The sequence below is a fragment of the Vanacampus margaritifer genome, chromosome 14, assembly GCF_051991255.1.
Source record: "Vanacampus margaritifer isolate UIUO_Vmar chromosome 14, RoL_Vmar_1.0, whole genome shotgun sequence".
Taxonomy (NCBI): domain Eukaryota; kingdom Metazoa; phylum Chordata; class Actinopteri; order Syngnathiformes; family Syngnathidae; genus Vanacampus; species Vanacampus margaritifer.
Window position 1 is genome coordinate 10,177,951 of NC_135445.1, and position 6,176 is coordinate 10,184,126.

Genomic DNA, 6,176 nt, shown 5'->3' on the forward strand with positions numbered 1-6,176 from the left:
CTTTAAGGTCTTTTAAACATTTTCAAATCATGTTTTTTTTTCTTACACAAAATGTTTTTAAAGTTTGCTGTCTAACGTTTTAACATTGTCAATGTATGTTCTCTGAGTAAATTTTGTAACCTACTTTTGTTTTCTCTTCTTTGCTCCGAATGTTGTTAACCACTGTGTTTGTTGATGCTTTTAAGTGTTGTCTTTCCGTGTGTAAAGCACATTGAGTCGCCTTGTGTATGAAATGTGCTATACAAATAAACGTGCCTTGCCTGTGCATAAGAACAATTACAATATAGACAATTTTGACACATTTTATTTATATAATCACATCTCTAGTTTTCTGTGTAGGGTTAATCAGTGATAGTCATGATTCATTTTCAAATTGCAACTTGTCTGAGTTTGTTCACACTAGGATTTGTTTTTCAGCATAGGGCAATTATTAGCAGAAAAAGTACACAACCAAAATATAAACGCAACACTTTTGTTTTTGGGGAGCGGGAGGTCGAGAGGCGGATCGGTGTAGCATCTGCAGTGATGCTCTGTATCGGTCTGTTGTGGTGAAAAAGGAGCTGAGCCAAAAGGCCAAAAAACGTTCCTACCCTCACCTATGGTCACGAACTGTGGGTCGTGACCGAAAGAACAAGATCCCGGATACAAGCGGCCGAAATGAGTTTCCTCCGCAGGGTGTCCGGGCTCTGCCTTAGAGATAGGGTGAGAAGCTTGGAGGGACTCGGAGTAGAGCCGTTGCTCCTCCACGTTGGGACGAGCCAATTGAGGTTGCTCGGGCATCTTTGTGCGGATGCCTCGTGGACGCCTCCCTGGAGAGATGTTCCAGGCATGTCCCACCGGCACGACCCAGGACACGCTGGAGAGACTATGTCTCCCGGCTGACCTGGGAACGCCTTGGGATCCCTGAGCTGGACGAAGTGGCTGGGGAGAGGGAAGTCCGAGCTTCTCTCCTAAAGCTGCTGCCCCGCAACCCGACCCCGGATAAGCTGTAGTAGATGGACTTTTGTTTTTGCTCCCATTTTTTACGAGATGAACTCAAAGATTTAAAACTTCTATAACATATACAATATTACCATTTCTCTCAAATATTGTTCACAAACCAGTCTAAATCTGTGATAGTGAGCACTTCTCCTTTGCCGAGGTAATCCATCCCACCTCATGTGTGCCGTATCAAGATGCTGATTAGACACCATGATTGTGTGTGCTTTAGACTGTCCACAAAAAGGCCACTCTGAAAGATGCAGTTTTGTATTATTGGGGGAGGTCTGGGGACCCCGAAAACCAGTCAGTACTAAACTAACCATGATGTCTAATCAGCATCTTAAAGCATACCTTTGAGGTGGGATGGATTGTCTCGGCAAAGGAAAAGTGTTCACTATCACAGATTTAGACAATAACAATATTTGAGAGGAATGGTGATATTGTGTATGTGGAAGAAATTTTAGATCTTTGAGTTCATGTCTTGAAAAAATGGGAGCAAAAACAAAAGTGTTGCATTTATATTTTTGTTGAGTATAGCTTTAAAATGATTTCACATATTGTATACATTACAATATATGTAACTTTTTATCGGGTAGCTGCAGAACTGTCGGAAAATGCAAACACAACAATTATCTTGTAAATCTGAAACGACAACATATTTCTTTTTTTAATTTGGCGAGACACTTTGTACCCACCCGTCTTCATGTACTTTGTATCTAAAGGGGCTTGCACGCTTGCGATAGTGGGGGATTGTGCGCATGTCATTTGTAAATATGTGCACGAGGCAAATCTCATTAGTCCTGTTTTTTTTATTTATTTATTTTTTTTGGACTGAGAGGGTACAAATGTCCACACTGCTCCATCTCTGTGGGATGTTTATTAAATTAATTAAAAGTTGCTTAAGGCGAGCTGTACAAGCGAATACCCAGGGCTTGGCTGTGATTGGCATGTTCCTGCATGCTGCATTCTCTCATGGGTCCTGCATGCATTTGCTTTAACTAACTGACCGTGACTGAAAAGCCCATCCTGACATAAAGAACGGCTTCCCCAAATCCTTCAATGTATTTTCTTAAATCTGTGTGATTTTATATTTGGGTTTTTTAATCGACCATGGTTTTGTGGTTTACACCTTCAGGTCCAACATGTTTTTAGAATTTAGCAGGAATTTCTAGTTTTAGGTTAAACCCAGAATCATGTTATAGTTAGAAGTGTCTCAATACAAACTTTTCTGGAATGGATATGCTTGTATGAATCTCATGCTCATGCTCAAAGGACAAGAGTGACACACTCGCCAAACATAGCCACAAGACAAACCACAAAAGATGGCGGTGGGCTGAAAATGTTACATATGTGCCATTATTTCAAAGTAAGTAGAATGTTAGAGAACAGTATTTTCAATTCACTTTGTCTCACAAACAAAAAGCTTTTCAAGTAAATTCCCAAATTTGTCAAGAAAAGCATGAACTATGCAGAAGTCAGAAGAAAGAAGGTTTATAGCGGAAAAAGAATACTAATGCAGAAGCAGAGGAGACTCTTGTGGGAAAGATGAGTCACTTTTGTTAGCCATTATACAACCATTTCTGACTTCACACAAACACTTAGACTACTGTTATTATGTTCCAATTAAACTCAATAGAAAAGTCTGGCTGTTCAAACTCTTCTGAGAAATCTGCATACTGACTTTCATGGAGAGAAAAAAACAAAGGGAAAAATTAAAATATATTATCATCTTTTAAAAATCCTTTTAAAAATAAACAAGACAAACACAAACAAAACATAACAAAAAAGCCCCACTCTGTGCTTTCCACTTTCTTTCTCTATCACTCGGCTCGGCTGGGTGACTCTCTGAGGAGGCGAAAGCTGAGAGAACTAATTTGCATATAAACTGTGAGAGGCAGGGATTGTCATCGGCGGCGCATTAGATGCAAGGAGTGCGAAGGGAGAGGATTTTCATGTGCAAATTTTAGCCTCGCCAACTCAGAGCATTATTATTTCATCAGTGCCTAAGAAGCAAACCCCTTCGTTCCCCGAACCCCGCCACCATCCCCACGGACACTTCAAGATTCAGACCAAATCTCCCCGTTACGCCTCGTCCCCAGAAGGCCGCACTACTGAGTAGCTGTTTACACCAGAGCCTGCGATGCAGGAGGAGTCAATCCGCCCGCGACAAGGATGAGAGCTCAGACAAGAAGGAAACCACAGGAAGAGGACACGTCTACGCCCGGTTGTGACCAGAAATATCGCTGTTTCTTGCATTAATTGCTTTTAAACTGCCAGGATGGAAGCTTGCTGGCTTTCAAGTTTAAAAGGGAGATTATAGCCAATTAGTAGTCCTTCTGAAAACCCTTTAGTGCCTGGGGAATTGTGGCTGATCCCAAATGTGGGACAGCTGTGAGCAACAAAAGAACAGTCGCAGCCTTGCTTTTGAAAACACACACGGCAAGCAGAGCACTTTCAAAACACACTCATATTCCATGCAGCCCCGCATAATCGGCCATGCAAACAAGAAAAAAAATTACCCCTCACTGATAGCAATAGTGGCAAAGAATCTCTAATGCAGCATAAAAAATGAATGAGCGCAACTACAATATGCAAACAGACAAACGTGCACAGTATGCCAACGTTCCCAAAGTGACGAAAGGCGAACAGACGGAGAGGTAAATATGTTTTAAAAGGTGACAGGGAATACTTTTGTGGGATGGGGAATGTATTTCATCCTTTTAAATCAATTTGTCAGCTTCGTCTGCATTACCAAAAGCACCGAGTGTTTCCCTGTAAACTGCCATCTTTAATTTCTTTGTCTGACATGCTCCGATATACCGCTCCACACAGGAGACAGAGCGAGAGGTGAGCAAAAGGTTCAAAGCCCAGATGGGAGCAGCGCATGTGTACCCCTGAACGTTGCGGATTACCTCATTCGCTCTCATGTCAAACAGAAAGCAGCAAGAGGAGGAACACAAGTCGAAAGATCTCCACAGGCTGCGTAATCTACAGCGATTTATACCGAGACCCGCAACCCGCATTACGAGTCTCTCTCGATGATTTCCTTCTTCCTCTTTATCTTTTCTTTTCCCGCGTTTCATACCACTCCGTTTCCATCTGTGTACCTTTCTGTCATGTTCGCCGTGCACCTGCTCAACACCCCGACGCCCTGCCATCTTCCTGCCTCCTGTTCCTTTATCCCGGCGCGCACATTAGCAAAAAAAAAAAAAATGCTTTCTGACAACTATTTCAACTTGTGGGAAAGGAGATTCAGATCCTCCATTTGCGCTGAACAACTTCTCCTACAAAGGAAACGTCGGAGTGCGTCAAGATAAATGGCTGCAAACGATGTTTTAGTTCAACACTTTAACAGCTGTTAAAAGATGAGACTTTCGCTAAAGCAGTGGAAAACTGTTTTCGAGGAGGGAAAAAAGCCTCATGTCAAACTGTGTGGAATAGTGGTTTTATCTCAACTGCTTTTCCAGTATTTGCTTAAAATGTACAATGAATAAATAAGTGGCTCAGTGGGCTAAAAATGGACTTCATATGGAGTCGAACCAGCCTGTTTTGATAGATAACGGTGAGTCAAGTCAAGTCAAGTCAAGTCTATTTATATAGCCCTTAATCACACAAGAGTCTCAAAGGGCTTCACATGCCCACAGTTGACAAATATCAACGACATCCTCTAATCAAACCACAAGACGGCAAGGAAAAACTAAAAAAAAAAAAAAAAAAACATCAGGCGAAAAATGAGAAACCTTGAGAAGGGACCGCAAATGTGGTAATCCGTCTTTCAGGATGAAGTGATAAGTGAGATGCCAATTGAAAACTTTGGAAACCATTTCGGATGTGTTCATATTTCATTCATGTTGATGAAAAGTGTGTTAATGGCAGGGGTGGACCGGCAAACAAAAAAAAATCAGCCATGATATTTTTTGACTTTGACATCCACAGTCAGGGTTTTATGAAATAAAACGTGAACAAATCCAGAACTTTGCTCAATACACTCATAATACAAACAGGATCAAATCTAAGTAAAAAGTAATGTTCTGCTGGGCTTAATTTACTAGATAATGCTATTTTATTTGCTGTTGTTTTACTTATAGCATACTTCTATCACATGTATTAGCAAGGTAACCGTCAATCAGAACCAACACCATCTTGCATCCTGTAAATTAAAGGCCCATTCAGTCAAATATATCGTCACAGCAATGTGAAAAACACTTATGTCCATGTTTGTCTCTTTTTTTATTTATTACGTTTTTTATTTTATTTTTTTAAAACATTTTTTGTTAAGTCTGCATTAAGTTTCATCTTAAAAACCTAAAAATGTAAATAAAAAAATATAGCATTTTAAATTATCATTTTTTTATTATTATTTTTTGGGACGCCTGCATTCAGTTTCATCCCAAAAACCTAAAAATATATATTTTTTAAAGACAAAAATGGACTCGCTGCTATCATCGCTGCTAACAAAGACAAAAATCTATTCATTCTTCACAAATATAAATGACGTGTTATACTTAGGTTTGCTCCTGCTTGTATTGTTGAGCAAGGTTCTGGATATGTGTGCATTTTATTTCATGATACTATGACTGTGGATATAGTTATTATTTCTGTTATATTCCTGGATAATATCTCTAAAAGGATAGTGATCCTTGTGCCTAAGGCAATGTGTACTGTATATATGTGTACGTGTAAGTGTGCTCCTAGGATTATTTGTTTACAGTATGACCCTCTCAAGAGAGTATCTAGCTGTTTTCATTAAGGCTTAACATCACCCTTTTACAACATGATGGGTTTTGCCTTTGAATACATCCTGATTAAGCACATCCTAATCAGAGCTAATGACCTACTCATTAAAGGGCTCCGCGGCTTCCTAATTAGTATTCTGAGCTGCATGCTGGGAAACACGGCATGCAGGTCACAAATTTAAGAAATTAATTGTAGCGCACGGGGAGACTGACCAGAAATAGCTACAAACTCTCTTATCAAAGTGCATTTTTAATTTAGGATAATCAATATTCAAGGCAATGGATTTACCACAGTTTACATATGCATCAAGGATCATAAATTCTTAATGTTTAAAAAAAATTCCCAATGCCCACAGAATTTCACTCCCCAATTTTATGGCAATCTGGCAAATCAAATATGATTAATTATAAATTGAATCATTACAACACGCTTCGCAAACTCACGTTCACAAATTGCAT